At 45.4% G+C, this 18,690-nt stretch overlaps 1 protein-coding gene across 1 annotated transcript in view; it reads right to left on the reverse strand.

Annotated features, from left to right (window-relative positions):
- Positions 1 to 14,089, reverse strand: part of LOC138785532 (receptor-interacting serine/threonine-protein kinase 3-like) — a 51,735-nt gene extending 37,646 nt beyond the window's left edge. The window contains exon 1 of the mRNA XM_069961580.1: positions 14,053 to 14,089. The gene's annotated coding sequence lies outside the window, so the exon portion shown is untranslated. The remainder of the gene's footprint in view (positions 1 to 14,052) is intronic.
- Between the last annotated feature and the right edge of the window lie 4,601 nt (positions 14,090 to 18,690).

Consider the following 18,690-nt stretch of genomic DNA (forward strand, 5'->3'; position numbering starts at 1 on the left):
GGGACCCCCCCCCCCCCCCCAAAAAAAAAAAAATACCACAGACACACACAGACACCATACTCACCATCCCTCCGGTGACGATCGCCACTCCATTCGCCCGCCGTCCGCCTCACCGTCACCTGCGTCCACCGTCCAGCGATGTCTCTTGCTTCCGGGTCCATGAGAGAGAAAAGGCTGCCAGTACGCTTGCGCACCGGCAGCCTTTTCATTGGCTGGAGCACATCACATGGCTTCCAGCAAGCTCAGCCAATCAGGGCTGAGCAAGCTGGAAGCCATGTGATGCGCTCCTGCCAATGAAAAGGCTGCTGGTGCGCATGTGCAGCCTTTTCTCTCCCATTCACTCTCAATGAAGACGCCGAAGAGGAAGAAGACCCGGACCGCCCCCCAGCTCTGACGTCACCCGTCACCAGATGCCGCCCGGGAGAAGAGGACCGTGACGACCGTAATAGGTAATGTATACATTCTTTAACTTCCGGGGTGGGGGGTCGGGAGTCGGAAAGTGGGGGAAGGGGGCCAGACCGGGTATTTAACCACATTACAAAGTTATATAACTTTGTAATGTGTGTTAAATAAGCCAAAAAAATTTCGCCGGACTTGTCCTTTAAGCATGGAGAAAATGTTTCAGTGGCATTCCTAATGATGAAGAGGGTGGGGAGGAGGGGCGGTGCAAAGTTAGGGCACAGATACTCCTGTTTGGCACGGGGCTTCAAATTTAAAAGTATTTTTTTTAGGACAATAACTGCATCACCTGCCGAACGGACCGCAGGACAGATCTTGTATTAAAAGCAGCTATCCGAAGGTACAAGTGGTTTGGGGGAGGGGGGGTCAGATTGTGGGTACAGAGTCGCTTTAAAAAGTAGGAAGAGCAGAGGACCAGATGATCCCTTTTAAAATTATTCAGTCTGGTTACATTTATGAATAAGGACTCCAATGGTGTCACCAGATTGGCCATTCCCTAGAGGCTCATGTGGTGGTCCTGCCCAAACTCCGGTAAGATCCCTTGGTATGCTGAAGTTACCAACCTATTTCGCTGATAAACTGCAATGTCAAATTATATTCCAAATCTTATCTAACCAACTGAGCTCAGTTATCCCAGCCGTGATATACCTAAACCAAGGGGGATTTGTTCCTGGCAAGAGGGCCAGGCATAACAGAAGGGCTTAATAGTATTTATGTCACTATTTTGGTCAATATTTTTGAATCAAAACCAGGATTGGATTGAAAACACAGAAAGGCTATGTTCACACAGTGTTAAAATTGAGTGGATGTCCGTCATTTAATCGCAAATAACGACCATTTTGTCAAAACAACACCTGTTGTTTTAAAATAACGGCAATTATTTGCCATTTAATGGCGGCAATCCAATCAATTTCAACAGTGTGTGAACATAGCCTTTCTATGTTTTCAATCCACTCCTGGTTTTGGTTGAAAAATACTGAGCAAAATACTGAGCAAAAATACTGTGTGGGAACATAGCCTTAGGGCCGATAGCTAAAAACTTTCCTCAAAAAGTTGTGGGGTCTAAATGATCATTCCGCCCAAAATGGGGTGACATGTCAGTGGTTCCCACTACACTGGTGCATTGTAACGCCCGGAGTAGTGGATCCACTGGACCGGCACCAGCGATGGCACAAACCTCACCAGGGAGCGGAGTCTAAGGGGCCGCTGGTTTTCACCAGAGCCCGCCGCAAGGCGGGATGGACTTGCTGCGGCAGGCGACCCCCAGGTCGCTACCCCTGGCTTGGTTGCTGGTGTCGGCAGGCGAGGCGTGGCAGGAGATGGCACAGGCAATAGTCTGCAGATGAGAGAGCACGTGACAGGCTGGACACGGGAACAGGTGGAGTGACAGGGGAACAGGAACCAGGAACAGGGACTTGGGACCAGGTAACGGACAGGACTCAGGAACAGGGACTTGGGACCAGGTAACGGACAGGACACAGGAACAACAGGGAGCTGGGCCAAACGCTATGGGAAGCATGTAGAGGCTCCAACACAGGGAACAGGGCAAGCTGGGATTTATAGGGGAGTGATTAGGTGCAACTACCAATTAGGAGCGCACGGCCCCTTTAAATCTGAGACAGCCGGCGCGCGCGCGCCCTAGGAGGCGGGGACGCGCGCGCCGGCCGGCACAGCGGGAGACAGGAGCGTGGAGAGGTGAGGCGCCCCCCGGGGCCGAGGTGATAGCAGCGCCGGGTCCCCGACTATGGACACCGGCTGCTGCATGGGGCAGGAAGCGGTCGCGGCGGCGGCCCGGAACGCGGGACGCCGCCGCGGCTGTGACAGTACCCCCCCCCTTTGGCCTCCCCCTCTTTCTTGCCTGCAGATGGCACAGGAAGCCACAAAGTCTTTGACATCTTGAAACAAACTGGACCACCAGTAGTGGCGAGAGATCCGTTGGCCGGTCTTACGGACTCCAGGGTGCCCGGCCTCCAACGAGGAATGACCCCACTTCAAAATACCTCTTCGAAGTGCAGGGTGAACATGAGTCTTTCCGGGGGGTACTCTCCGAAGCGAGGAGGTGACGACTGGTGCTAGGCGATCAGGCGGTAAAACATGGCAAGGGACTGTGGGTCTGTGGACGAGGACCTTCTGTAAGTTCTCCCGGTGGTGAGAGGACCCGACCTTAGTCTTGGGTACGGAGAGAGGGTACACCTCGGCAGAGAAGGCATCCGCCGAGTCTTGGTCTTCTGCCGGTAGGTCGGATAGAGGCTTGGCTGGGACAGGAAACGACATAGTACACTTGGTCTGAGGTGACCTGAGACACTGGTTGGAACAGTCCTGACCCCAACTGAGAATCTTCCCGGTTCTCCAGTCCAGTTGAGGGGCATGTTCTTGCAGCCACGGGAGTCCCAGGAGGACCGCGGGGGAAGAATGGGGCAGGACGTAGAAGGATATCTCTTCTTGATGTAAAGGACCCACCTGGAGGACTAAAGGTGCGGTCTGGTAGTACACACGGTCGGTAAGAATTTCGCCTGTGACCGAGGAGATAGTCAGGGGCCTGGCTAGTCGGGTCACGGGTAGCCGCCATCTTTGGACCAATGTTGCCGCAATAAAACTGCCTGCTGACCCAGAATCGAGGAAGGCAGTAGTCTGATGATTTCGTCCTGAGAGAGTCCGGATGGAAACTGGCATAGACAGACTTGGAATGGTGGCATTCACACCTAGGGACACCTGTCCCACCGGACCTAGGTGCGAGCATTTTCCGGATGTTTGGGGACGTAGGGGACATCCCAGCCGGAAGTGATCGGAACCACCGCAATAGAGACAGAGATTCTGCTCCAGGCGCCGGATTCTTTCATCAGGCGTCAGGTGAGCCCGTTCCACCTGCATAGGAATCTCAGGAGAGGGTTGGGACATCGAAAGGTCAGGATTCTGGAAAACCGGCGCCAGCTGGGAATGGCGACGGGAACGGGTTAGTAAATGTTCATGCCGAACCTCCTCCTCCCTCTCCGAAAAACGAGTATCAACTCGGGTGGCCAGTAGAATGAGTTCGTTCAGGGAGGTAGGCAGGTCTCGGGCAGCGAGCACGTCTCTCACACGACTAGACAGGCCCTTCTTGAAGGTGGCCAATAGGGCGGCCTCGTTCCAGTCCAATTCGGCTGCCAGGGTGCGGAACTGGATGGCGTAGTCACCTACAGAGGAGCTGCCTTGAGAGAGGTTGAGGAGAGCAGTCTCGGCTGAAGAAGCACGGGCAGGTTTCTCAAAGACGGAGCGAAACTCGAATAGAAAGGCCCGGAGATTGGCAGCAACAGGATCATCACGGTCCCACAGTGGCGTGGCCCAGGCCAGGGCTCTACCTTCTAATAGGCTGATGATGAAAGCCACTTTAGAGCGCTCGGTGGAAAACTGACTACTCAAAAGTTCAATGTGCATGGTGCACTGAGTCAAGAATCCTCTGCACAACTTAGAGTCCCCAGAGTACTTGCTTGGGAGGGCCAGTCGGAGTGAAGAAGAAGCGTCAGGGGGTGGTGTGCGCTGGGCAGTAGTCTGCTGCTGTAAGGCGGCAGTGAGTTGCTGGATCTGCTGTGACTGTTTCTGGATTTGTTGCGCCTGCTGAGTGACCACTCTGGCGACGTCACGGAGATCAGGCACCTCGCCGGGATCCATGGTTGGAGCCTACTGTAACGCCCGGAGTAGTGGATCCACTGGACCGGCACCAGCGATGGCACAAACCTCACCAGGGAGCGGAGTCTAAGGGGCCGCTGGTTTTCACCAGAGCCCGCCGCAAGGCGGGATGGACTTGCTGCGGCAGGCGACCCCCAGGTCGCTACCCCTGGCTTGGTTGCTGGTGTCGGCAGGCGAGGCGTGGCAGGAGATGGCACAGGCAATAGTCTGCAGATGAGAGAGCACGTGACAGGCTGGACACGGGAACAGGTGGAGTGACAGGGGAACAGGAACCAGGAACAGGGACTTGGGACCAGGTAACGGACAGGACTCAGGAACAGGGACTTGGGACCAGGTAACGGACAGGACACAGGAACAACAGGGAGCTGGGCCAAACGCTATGGGAAGCATGTAGAGGCTCCAACACAGGGAACAGGGCAAGCTGGGATTTATAGGGGAGTGATTAGGTGCAACTACCAATTAGGAGCGCACTGCCCCTTTAAATCCGAGACAGCCGGCGCGCGCGCGCCCTAGGAGGCGGGGACGCGCGCACCGGCCGGCACAGCGGGAGACAGGAGCGTGGAGAGGTGAGGCGCCCCCCGGGGCCGAGGTGATAGCAGCGCCGGGTCCCCGACTATGGACACCGGCTGCTGCATGGGGCAGGAAGCGGTCGCGGCGGCGGCCCGGAACGCGGGACGCCGCCGCGGCTGTGACATGCATCAGGGGCAATGTTTATGTGACCTAGTGCCCTAAAACTATTCCAGCTAAATCTTCACTAAAAACGGCTGAAAAAATGTACAGAAAAATATTGAAATTTTCATTATTGGTGCCCAATGCTAAAAGCTTTTCTCAAATACCGTTGTAATCCATATACTTATTACACCCCTAGATGAATTATTTGAAGGCTGTTGTTTCCAGAATGGGGTACTTCCTGCTGCACTGGTATTATAGGGGCACTGCAGGTGCGTATGGTGCCCAAAAAATATTCCAGCAAAACCTTTGCCAAAATGGTGCAGCAAATTTTTACAAAATCTGGACATTTTTCACAAATAATCGCTGAACGTATCACCCAGAATTTACGACTAACATTAAGAAGATATAATATAATAAGAGACAAGAGAAGAAGCAACACAAAGGTAACTATAGGCAGTGAGTAGGAGAAAGGGGACAAATAGCAAAACTAAACAATCATGGCCACAAACAGATCATGTTTTGAGGATTTCCCATTCATAGAACACTTGTGGCAATATCTTATGCACTGACTAACTATATCTAAGGATATCTAAGGATATATCTAAGGATATCTAACTATATCTAAGGATATCTAAGGATATCTATGACTAAGGAAATCCTTAAAACATGACCTGTTGGTTGGCCTTGAGGACTGGAATTGGGGAACCCTGGGCTAGAACATACACCGCCAGTGTCCTGCTCACCTCAGAGACATAAAGGGGTATTCCACTGAAAAATAACTTTTGATATGTTGCTGCCCATGGTGAGAATAACAATTCCTTTCATACTTGTTATCTATTCAGTCTCCTTCCCTCAGTTCTCAGCTGCTGCTTTCTCCTGAAACACACAAAAATCTGTGTGTGAACCTTTCTCTCTGTAAACAAGTCCCTGACTGGCTTTATCTGCAACATTGTAGCTTCTTTGTAATGCTGGGAGGGTTATTCTGAGGCCAGGTTGCTAATGAACTCACTGTGCTTGATCCTCCTGACATTACAACGAAGCTACATTGTTGTAGATAAAGCTTGCCAGGGACTTGTTTACATCAGCTCAGAAGGGAGGGGGAAGGAGGGGGAGACAGAGAAAGAGGCTCGCACACAGAAAGCAGCAGCTTAAAACTGAGGGAAGGAGACTGAATAGATAATAACAAGTATGGAATGAATAGTTAGTCTCAGCATGGGCAGCAACATATCAAAAGTTATGTTTCAGTGGAATATCCCTTTAAGGGCCTTTTACACAGGCCTATTATCGCCCAGGTAAGATGTTAGTGCGTGCCCTTCGGGCAAAGTGGGCCCGCACTTTTATCTCACACATTGTCTCTATCAAAGGGGGTTTCACAATCGGCTCAAATCGCAGAAACATTAAAATCTTTTTATGAGTCATACTCTGCTGACAGCGAGTATATCAGAGGATCGGGTATGCCGCGTCTTGCCCCTGAAGTTAGGGATATACTAGAGCATGGGTCTCCAAACTGCAGCCCTCCAGCTGTTGTGAAACCACAACTCCCATCATGCCTGGACAGCTAAAGCTGTGGATTTGGCTGTCCAGGCATGATGGGAAATGTAGTTTTGCAACAGCTGAAGGGCCGCAGTTTGGAGACACTTGCACTAGAGGCACCAATTACAGGACAAGAGTTTGAGGAGACTGTGGGGTCTTCGGATGCTAATAGGGCCCCGGGCCCAGACGTTTTTTCTTTATTATATTATAGAAAATTTGTCTCAATAGTTAAAGATCATTTTCTAGAGACATTTAATTCCTCGGCAAAGGATGGTAAATTGCCCAGGGACTCACTTGGGGCCTATATTACAGTCATCCCTAAGAAAGGCAAGGACAAATTGCAATGTCAGAATTACAGTTTGATATCACTCCTAAACGTTGATTTAAAGCTTTTTGCTAAAATTTTAGCTTCCCGGCTTATCTTACACATACAACACATTATACATTTAGATTAGGTAGGCTTTATGCCCACTCATGAGGCATGTGATAACACCATCCGGGCAATAAACATTATCCATCACGCATCCACATATTCTTCTTCTTTAATCTTTCTTTCTACTAATGCAGAGAAGACCTTTGACCATGTCAGCTGGCCTTTTCTTCATAGGACCTTATGCCATCTTGGCTTGGGCCCTAATATGCTATCGTGGGTGGGAGCTTTGTACTTCTCTCCCACAGCCACAGTCTCGATCAATGGCCTTCTCTCGTCACCACTTGAAAAACTTAATGGTACCCGCCAGGCATGCCCTGTATCCCCTTTGATTTTTATTCTTACCCTGGAGCCCTTTTAGTGATATGTTAGAAGCAACCCGGATATCAAGGGATATTCTATAAAAGGTCATGAACATAGTCGCTTTTGCAGACAACCTATTGTTTTTTCTTAGCAATCCTATCTCTTCACAACCTTGTGAAAGAATTGGCTCTTATAGGGAGCTTTCTAATTATAAAATCAACCTTCAGAAATCAGAAGCCCTAAATATTTCTATATCCTCAAAAGTGGTGTTTACCTTATCCTCTTCATTTCCGTTTAAATGGAATTCAGGGTCATTGAAATATTTGGGAGTATACTTAAAGTGACTGTACCACCAGGCCCAGGCTGAAGCACTGGAGGAGGGCCGACCCAGCCCCAGTGGGAAGAAACCCCAGCCCATGACGTGACTCCATTAGAATCAATGGAACCCTATCATAGAGGGACAGGGGTTTCCTCCCACTAAGGGTGGGTCGGCCCGCCTCCAGTGTTGCAGCCTGGGCCTGGTGGTACAGTCACTTTAACTCCTAAAATATCACAATTATATAGAGCTAATTTTCCACCACTTGTGGAAAATCTCAAGGGATCTAGATAGATGGCACAAGGGGACATTCTCCTGGTTTGGAAGGTGTTCGATTTTAAAGATGAATATTTTACCTAAGTTGTTGTTTTTGTTTCAGGTCCTCCCTATTGGGATCCCACCTCTCTCTTTACTAAATATATTTGGGCACATAGAACATCGAGGTTGGCAAGAAGTACTATGTATAGATCAAAGGGTTACGCTGCTTCACACTTAACAAGGGTGGTTGATTGGCATCGACATCAGGATAGTGAACTATGGGTCTCATTGGAACAGAACGTAATAGGGTTGGACTTGACATCTGTTGCTGGATACCCAAAGCCACTCAGTACAGCACCTTTCACCCAACAATTACTCCAACACTCAAGTTGTGTGACAGATATCTATCCATGGGACATCTTGCACCCTATCCCTCCCCTCTTTTCCCAATAACAGGCAACCCAGAGTTAACTGCGGGAGTAGAGGACCCGATTTTTCGGAAGTGACAATTGGCGAATGCAGGTAGAGCTTTATCCTTCGTGAAAGAGGGACAGTGGGGGTTGGTAACCTACCTGTGTAGTATTACTGAGCCATGCCCCTTGGACTTTTGGCAGAGCCTTTAGGTGGGTCATTTTCTTAGATCTTTGCCTAGTGCAAGTAGATTTGATAGACCTCTTACGGGCTTTGAACGTTTGAGAAAAGGAGCAGATCCGTCATGTATTGTCCTCTACTCATCTTTTTCTACCCCCCAAACATTACGAGCCCTTCTTATTTTTGCGAGTGGGAGAGAGATTTTGGGAGGTCTCTTACAGAACATCAGAAGGCACGTATTTGTGTACTACTACTTAGGGCCCTATTCCACCGGGCGATTATCGTTTGCATAATCGTTAAAGATCTCAAACGACCGCTATTGCAAAAGACCTGAAAACGTTCACTCATTTTTATGGAACGATAATCGTTACTTATGATCGTATTTGCGATAGTTTTTTCTTCGCTATTGCGTTCTTATCTACTGCGAACGACCGAACAATGTCTTATTCAATGCAAACGATTTGCGATGGTTTTGCGAACGAGCAACGATAAAAATAGGTCCAGGTCTTATAAAGCGATCAACGATTTCTTCGGTCGTTAATCGTTAACTGCATTTCAACCGAACGATTAGCGTTTAGATTTAACGATTATCTGAACGATAATCGTCCGGTGGAATAGGGCCCTTACTCATAAGTCATTAATTTCAAGTAGATCTCAGAAAACAAGTTTAAAATCTTGTCAGGATGGTATCGGGTGCCAACGAGACTTCAAAAGATCTACTAAGATTATTTCCCAAGGTGCTGGAGAGGTTGTGGTGAGGAGTTGTCCTCACTTGGTGAGTTTCTGGAAATGGGTGTGGAGAATTGCTTCTGGTTTTACAATATACTCTCTTCCGTTTTCTCCCGAATTTTTCTTATTGCAATTGTCGGAAATATGAGGCAGTATCGGGGTTCGGAGGTTCCGCCACCTGGTCAATGCCGCTAAAGTTTTCATTCCGTCATTGTGGAAAAGTGCAGAGACTCCCTCAGTGAAAATGTGGTTAAGAGAGGTTGAAAAAATGTATAAAATGGAAGATCTCACATCACATTTAAGGAAAAATGACGATAGATTTAGGGATATATGAGCTTTATGGGGTCAATATAGAGAATCAAATAAATTCAAAAGTATAATGGCTATATAGATTTTGTAATTGGAAGGAGAGGGGGGTGGGTTTGGATGGGGGGGAGGGTTGTATAAGAGGGAGGACAGGGTGGGATTGGGCTTGTTTCTCTTTAATATTTGTGTGTCCTTTTTCTCTTGTGAATTTTTTGTGTGTACAGTATGTGTGTGTAAAATAAGAAAATTCAATAAAGGAAAGGAATGGGAATTTTTTTTTTGTACATCTGGCACTTTAAAGTGCTGTATTTTCACGTTTTTTGTTGCATAAGTCTTGAAGTGAGTAAGGTTGTAATAACATAAGGCTGAAAAGGCATGAGATTCTGAGCTGTCACAAAATTCTGTAGCGTATCAGGCACAGAGAGTCCTGATACAGTGACCTGTCCTTTGCAGTAAGGTTGGTGAGCGAATATGATAGAGAAAAGTTTAAATATTTTGAAAAATAAGCAGTTTTCAAAATGTAAAATCCTCTACAGTACGTATCTTTTAGTAGCAGTAGGCATTTTTTTTATTATTTCTACTTAACTTATAGGGTATTCAACATGGCATTTAGGAATTTTGTTAAGCCTTTGGGTGTTCACAGGAATTTGACGTGTAAAATTTCTAGTTTTTTATTGCAAATGTCAATTTCAGTATTTTTTTTCTCATTATCCGTTTCCTGTTTGGGTGCAATTTCTCAGCCAATCAACATGCAGGAGATTCCTAGGATCACATGGGACCCTTATATGTCGATAGCAGTGATTGGTTGGCTAGATCAGATGACCCTGCCATATAAAAATCGCGGCTGGCAGTGCTTGCTTCAGACTAGAGATAAGCGAACCTCGAGCATGTTCGAGTCCATCCGAACCCAATCGTTCGGCATTTGATTAGCGGTGGCTGCTGTAGTTGGATAAAGGTCTAAGGTTGTCTGGAAAACATGGATACAGCCAATGACTATATCCATGTTTTCTACATAGCCTTAGGGCTTTATCCAACTTCAGCAGCCACCGCTAATCAAATGATCAATCGAACGATCGGGTTCGGATAGACTTGAGCATGCTCGAGGTTCGCTTATCTCTAATTCAGATGTATGCTGGAAGAGATTAGGAAAAGAACTGCAGCTTGTTAGGGAGAGCATTAGGGAGGGAATTAGCGTTCCAGTAGGCAGGGAATACTAGTGAAAGAACCAAACAGCCCTTGTAAGGGCTTCAAATCATTATGGAACCACCAGTCATCATGGTGATCATCATGGTGGGACCACCAGTATATTTTCTGATTTCTGTATTTCTTAGTCAAGGCATATCCAAGCTCACTACTGATTGTCCTGTGTAAGGGGGTGTCATACAGTATATAGGTGCAGCCACCAACACATTGTATACCTCAAAAAAAACTAGTGTGACCTGACCACCAGTATACTTTCTGATTTCTGTCTTTCTTACTCAAGGCATATCTAAGCTCACTACTGATTGCCGTGTGTAAGGGGGTGTCACACAGTGTATAGGTGCAGCATTGTGTCTGGCATAATTTTTGGGAGGCTCACTTGCTTCCTCACTCACTTTTATTGGTTCTCTGTGTCCCCACTGCCATGCTGTGTCAGGCCTAATTTTTGGGAGGCATACTTGCTACCTCACTCACTTTTAATGATTCTCTGTGTCCTCACTGCCATACTGTGTCAGACTAAGTTTTTGGGTGGTTCATATGCTACCTATGTTTTAATGGTTCACCGTGTTCTCACTGCCATGCTGCCTCAGGCTAAATTTTGGGGTGCTTCATATGCTACCTCTGTTTTAATGGTTCCCTGTGTTCTCACTGCCATGCTGTGTCAGGCTAAGTTTTTGGGCGGTTCATATGCTACCTCTGTTTTAATGGTTCACTGTGTTCTCACTGCCATGCTGTGACAGGCTGAGTTTTTGGGTGGTTCAAATGCCTACCTCAGTTTTAACCAGGCTTTTGCCCAGAATTTGGTGTAATAGTGCAATTAGGCAGCCTCAGAGGCATCCATGCATGCTTCTTCTGCTGTTTCCTGTCCATTTCCATGTTTTTTCCATCCTTTTCTGAGGTTAACAGGTTTTCACACGACCTTCCCTCTACCAAACTTGGGTCTCCTGCAAAAATGCTTGAGTTTCCCATTGACTTCAATGTTTTTTTTTACTCGAAACAAGCACCCGAGTATCGGGAAATATTTGTCTCGAGTAACGAGCAACCGAGCATTTTAGTACTCGCTCATCACTATACATCATGCGTTCTGCCATCCCCGAGGAAGCCGTTGAGGGAACACATGGGGTGTTCTCTGCTCCCATCTGACCCCTTTTATTTCTGGACCACACATGGTGAATTTATTTAAAAATTGTGAAATAGAAAAATTTTGCAAAGCTCACCATGTGCGGTCCAGAAATAAAAGGGGTCGGGTGGGAGCAGAGAACACCCTACGTGATGCGTCATTAAACGGCTTTCTCTGGGATGGCGGAACGTGTGATGTATTCTCTGCTCCCACCTGACCCCTTTTATTGCTGGACTGCACGTGGTAAACTTTTCCAAATGTTTATATGTCACAATTTTTCATCTTCATTTTTTGCCTGCACACTGCATTATTTATAGGTCATAGATTAGTTTGGGGATACAATTGTTGCTTTTGTCCATGTGTTGTGGTCTAGGGTCACGTTGGTTGGTTTAGCACTCAGCCTTATATTGGTTGTGCCCACGTTCTCTGTTTGGGTTTAATATCCATGACCCAAGCATGTGGATATCGGGGCCTCATTTTAAAAAAATGTTTTTAAAGCATGATTTCAGGTTAACAGAGCCTTAAGGGTGTCTAAATGAAACCCCCAAAAAGACTTCAGTTGGAAACCACACCTCAAGTAGTATCCTATGGGATAGTAAGCTTTTTGGGAACAGGTAAATAAGCACTCCAAAATACATCATGGCCTGGCTTGACTCTGGTCCTGTGGCCCCGTTCAAATCCCGCTAGTGCCTATGTTACATAGTTACTTAGTTAATACGCTTGAAAAAGACACATGTTCATTAGGTTCAACCAAGGAGGGGGTGGATGCAGGGAAGGGAGAGGGATGATGGGTAGATTCTCTACAAATGCATTTATGCTATTTTGTCTCCTCCAGAGATTGAACCTTTTTTTTCTCCAGTCGGAGGCAGTGCCCCCTTGTCCTTTGAGAGGGTTTTACCTGGAACATCTTTTCCCCATATTTCTTGTAGGGATAAATTCAATAAATTAATCATATTTGAACGTATCTTCTAGACACTAAACAAGTTTAATTCTTTTAATCTATCCTCATAATTAAGATGCTCCATTCCCCTTATTATTTAGTTGCCATCCTTTTCCAGCACTAGGACATCCTTTTTAAGAATTGTGACCTCTTCGCTGACTGTCCCGAAGCAAAGGAGGCCGGAAGGCAGTGTTTCAAAATGCATTGCTTTGAGAGCGCTCTCATATAGATGCATTGGAGACCCTGACTTCCGGCCTTCAATAGCCTGGTGGAAAGAAGAGGGTTCAGAGGAGATGTGACGTCACTGCGCGAGATTTGAATAATGACGCAGGACCAGAGTGAAGCTGTGCTGCAGGACACAAATCATCATTGGTAAGTATATGAACCAGCCTAAAAAAAAAAGGTGGTGCTTCTTTAAGCCATTCACACAACATTTGTTTTTAGCTGTATTTTTGGACCGTTATTTTCACCTCAAAATGATGGCCGAAAAGAATACAGTCGAAAACAAAAGTTGTGTGAACATAGCCCAAATGTAGTATAGGACTGTGTTTAAATTATTATCAGTACTGGATTCACACACATAAAAGCCATGCCAAAAACATGTGGTTTTTACCATTTACTTTACATGTGGTTTGTCCTATTTACTTTACATGCGGTTTTAAAAAACACAAACTGTGCTTTAAATTAAAAGGTGATGTCATTTTCAGAGTTGTTTTGCATAGAAGCTCACATTAAAATTGATTGGAGATTAAACCACATGTGAAAAAAATTTGAGTTTTTGACAATGTTTGTTTTTGACCATATTTTTGCATGACCGTCATTTTGAGGCAAAAATATTATGATGACAGTCCAAAAATGTGGGCAAATGTGTTGTGTGAACATAGTCTTTGCCTGTGTGTACATGTTTGTACTGTGATGTGAGTGTGCCAGTTTTGGTGCCTGTATGAGTAAGATTTGGACCTTATTATGTTGTCATGTGACGCCAGTGCCTGGTGGGCACACAGGTGTGATGGCATGCCTGCTTTTAGTGTGTAAGGCCGGTTGTACCCTTTTCCTCTGTGATCAGTGTCCTGCCGGGTTGCTACCGGGTCTCTTGGGATAGTGTCAGAGATGATGTAGTCACAGGTGGCCAGAGCAGTGTAATGACCCTCCCGGATAGTAGGACCCACCACCCACAGAAAGGGGAATTGCCCAAGGTTGCGGTGTATCTGCTGTGTTGGAGGTGATGAATAATCACAGACTCTAAGATAACATTGAGTTGATTTACTACTTGCAAATGTGCAGCAAGTAATACAGAAGATCTTTGGTATACACTTGACAAAAGTTCTAATAAACACTTGCACATAAAACAACCAGATCTGTGATATAAGTGCTGAGTAGGATATAGTTGTGTTGGAAGAGTTGTGCTGAGGTCGAGTAGCAGAGAGAAGGATGATGTGAGAGTCTCAACCCATGTAGAAGTATGCTCTGCCGGGATGTTGGAGGATATATTTGTAGAAGAAGAAGAACACCTGTGCCCGTGTACTGACCTTTGATTTCAGTCTTCACACTACCTTATGCCCACTAGCATTAGCCGAACAGTAGTAATGGGTGACGTTATCAGTAGCCTGCAGACAAGAATACACACTAGTAGAATAAGGATATAGGGGTCGGCACTATCTCATATCCATAGTATTGTGTAGCCAGTGGTATATACCGTGCTCTAGTAAAGGTACCAGGCCTTCGAGGGTGCACATATACAGATAGAGCTAAAGCAGCACTTGTAAACAGTCATATAGAAGAAAAAATCTGTATGCACTCACCACCTTAGCAGATAAAAAGTCCTTTATCTGTGTATTGGACTCACAGCATGTTGCAAGCGGGTGGAGGACGCCAAAACCTTCCACTGATCATCAGTGGAAGGTTTGGCGTCCTCCACCCGCTTGCAACATGTTGTGAGTCCAATACACACATAAAGGACTTTTTATCTGCTAAAGTGGTGAGTGCATACAGATTTTTTCTTCTATATGACTGTTTTTAAGAATACACACTACTCGATCTACCGCTCCTGATGATTGCAAGAGATGAAGTGCAAGAAACGCGTCGAGCAAATACAGGGAGTGTGAACAGTCCTTGAGGGGTAATAGGATTGCAGCAAAGAGCGTCTGAATCGCGGTAACCCCGCAAATGCATGTGTATATGTGAGAAAGATACATGAAAGCTAACCAGCAAATGCTCTGGGGAACATGCCGCTTGTGTGATTATGCTGCATAACAGATCATTTCCCTGCTTTGGACTGGACTGTCATTTCTGCTGTTGGTACAGCATTGCACCAGAGGGTGCGTACTGCGTTATAGCAGAGGGTGTATGTTGTTGAACACTGTAAATAAATTTCACCTGATTGATCCAAAGGCATAAGTTTTCATTTTCCACTGACTTTGACATATGATATATATGAAAACAAACAGACTGACCACTCAAACTGGATATATAATTGTACAGTACTAATGGGTGACACAGGCCCCAGACCTTGTTACCTTGGCTGAGTGGAATGCTGAAGGTTCCCTGCTGAGACCGGCGCTACGAGATGGAGTTCATAGGTTTACTGCAACTTTGTTCCACCCGGATCAGTTACTGGTATCTATAGTGGATACTGTCCTGCACTGACACTTCTCCTAATCCACCAAGTGGTTTGAGGTTATCTGATGGCTAGTCCTATCCTAAGAGGCTTAACACTGCATAGTGCTTTGTGTGGATACGTTAGAGAATGTTAGTGACAGCGTGCTCTCCTGCATCCTACCCATGCGGGGCACTGGCTAAGACTGAACTTCGGGGACCTGGCAGAGGGCCAGGTCCCGGACAAGACTGCTGTGGAGAGCTATCCGGTTTGCCTCCTCTCTCTAAACTGTCCTGAACGAAAAACTGTTGTTCCTCCCCCACCCAAGGGACTGGCTCCCTCGACATTGTGTATAGTGCGCTGTGATTGGGTGAAAAGAGTGCAACAGAAGAACAGAGAGAAGAGGTGATAGGAAAGAAGAAACACAAATCCTACTGGTTTACAGGTTCTGGTACACACAAATATAATAACCCTTTGCGATACTTCAGCTGTGCAGCTTCCATGCATCAACATACAATACAGCGACATCTAGTGGTCAGCTCTTAATACTACTTTCACTATACTTAGGACCACAAAAAGTACAGACTTTTGCGAAGGGTGTGAATAATAGTAACACCCCTAGTGGGATACCACACAAAGAAAGCAAATTTTGTTCATGGTAGATATGGCACCAAAGATACCATTGGTCTGTGTGCTCATTCTGACCACTTGACTCTGGATGAAATGCAGATGACAGACTAACAATGGTGTGAAGTGTGAAGTGAAGTATTCAATGAAGATGAAACACATTCTGAAAGATAAAGTCAACAGTCTCTTCAGCAGAAGGTAGATCAGGGCACGGAAAAAATGTGCTGCTTTAGTGAGCCAAGTACTGTACTGAGTGTGTGCGCTACAGGCTATGCCCATACAGTACTGTGCGCTTCACTGCACACTTACTGGGCAAGGTGGGAGAGTACGGTCCTGTGGTGTCAGGTCAGCTACAGCTGTAATTGTTTCAAAAACATAAATGCAGTGCTTATGGATCCATTCATACTGAATGATTATCTGACAGATTATCTGCCAAAGATTTGAAGGTCAACACCAGACTATAAACAGAGATCAGGTCATACAGGAAAGCTTGAGATTTCTCCTTTTTTCAAATCCATTCCTGGTTTCAAATCTTTGGCAGAAAATCTGTCACTTAATCTTTCTGTGTAAATGGACCCTATGGGGGAGATTTATCAAACATGGTGTAAAGTGAAACTGGCTCAGTTGCCCCAAGCAACCAATCAGATTCCACTTTTCAATCCTCACAGACTCTTTAGAAAATGAAAGGTGGAATCTGATTGGTTGCTAGGGGCAACTGAGCCAGTTTCACTTTACTCCATGTTTGATAAATCTCCCCCTATGAGTCCATACTTTATTTTGGAAAGTTAAAAACACATCCATCGCTACTATCTATCTATCTATCTATCTATCTATCTATCTATCTATCTATCTCCTATCTATCTATCTATCTATCTATCTATCTCCTATCTATCTATCTATCTATCTCCTATCTATCTATCTATCTATCGTATAATATAAAAATGAAGTCCTCTCCATCTGCATGTTCTAAAAAAAATATAACTATATCTGGTGGACAAGTGGTATTGTTCAGCACAGTGAAACAGCAGCCACTAGTGGTTATTTCAGAGAAAAAACGCATAATAGTCATAGACTATTCTAAGCCCTTACCTGTCTCCTATCCTGTGGGTAGGGGACAAGTACATTTTTATCAGAGGACTCCTTTAAATAATTTTTTGTGATTTTGTTTTCACTAAAATATACTTTGTGCTACATTTTCTAAATTTTTTGTTATTTTGAATAGTGTGCATTGAGGTAGCGTTACAACCATAGGTGATGTGCACTTTATTTCATACATACCCACACTGTACATAATTGTGTCTTTATTGGCTAACACTGAAGATGTGCAAAGCGAATCTGGCGAATCAAGATTCACTGCGAATTGTGCTGTCAATTCAATTCGTTCTCCAAATCAAATTCCCGCCAATTCATTAAGGAAATTAGCAAAAACAAAAATGGCGGCCGCACATGCTGTCTGGAGCGTCAGTGGGGGTAGAAGGGATTAACCATAATCCCTGGCGTCCGTCCAATCAGCTGCAGGCCCCTCTGTGATGTCAGCATCTCCCCCTCACCCTCTATATAGGGTGATTCTTTAACAGAGATGGCCAGTCGGCTGTGTGTGGATGAGAGAGCAGGTGGCAGTAGGAAATTAGAGCAGAGCAGGGAGAGACTAAGGGCCCTATTCCACGGGACGATTATCGTTTGGATAATCGTTAACGATTAACGATCTCAAACGACCGCTATTGCGAAAGACCTGAAAACGTTCACTCATTTCCATGGAACGATAATCGTTACTTATGATCGTAATTGCGATCGTTTCTCTTCGCTATTTATTCGCTATTGCGTTCGTATCTATTGAGAACGACCGAACGATGTCTTATTCAATGCGAACGATTTGCGAACGAGCAACGATAAAAATAGGTCCAGGTCTTATTAAACGATCAACGATTTCTCGTTCGGTCGTTAATCGTTAACTGCATTTCAACCGAACGATTATCGTTCAGATTCGAACGATTTAACGATAATCTGAACGATAATCGTCCCGTGGAATAGGGCCCTAACAGCGATATAGGGACAGAGAGTAGAGGAATGGTCGACATTGGATGATTGACTGGCTGATTGACCTTTTTTTAAAGTGTAATTTTCCGATTTGTGACACTTTTACAACATGCTTTAACAAATTGCCCTTCTATAACCGTCCCAGTATTGTAGTTTTAATGAAATTCGTTAAGCCCAATTCACAAATCTTAACGAGTTTGACCAAAAATTAGTGCAGCTCGCAAAACGAATTTCCTGCTGCTTCCTTCATCTCTAGCTAACAAAACAATATTATAATACATGGTCAACAGCATACATCACCTTGCAGTTCATGGGGGAGATTTATAAAACATGCTGTTAAGTGAAACTGGCTCAGTTGCCCCTAGCAACCAATCAGATTCCACCTTTCATGCCTTACAGACTCTTTGGAAAATGAAAGGTGTAATCTGATTGGTTGCTAGGGGCAACTGAGCCAGTTCCACTTTACAGCATGTTTGACAATTCTCCCCCCCATGTGTTCTAATGATGAAGATAATGATACTGAATATGTTATAAACACAACATTGTACTGCGAGTTTTTCCCATGTATTTTTTTTATTGAATGGCTGCAAAATACAAACTTACAAACTGCCCCAATGGCATATATAAAAATAATAGTTATATAAATATACATAAACCATTTCTTCAGGCAGAGATCCAGAGGGTACGTCTGCATAAATTAGTGCTACATTGGAAAAGGAAAGCACGTTGGTGGCTGATTTATGCATAACACGAGAGAACGGACGCAGCGTTGTGCTGTAAGACCTAGATGAGCTGACCTCCTTGTCTGAGGCGTCATCTTCCACATTCTCTCAGTAAAAACACTATATATATATCTGTATCACTTGTCTCTTTAAGATAAATTTACATGACAGAAGGGAATAGTTCA

Source organism: Dendropsophus ebraccatus, chromosome 3 (genome assembly GCF_027789765.1).
Source record: "Dendropsophus ebraccatus isolate aDenEbr1 chromosome 3, aDenEbr1.pat, whole genome shotgun sequence".
In the NCBI taxonomy this organism is placed as follows: Eukaryota; Metazoa; Chordata; class Amphibia; order Anura; family Hylidae; genus Dendropsophus; species Dendropsophus ebraccatus.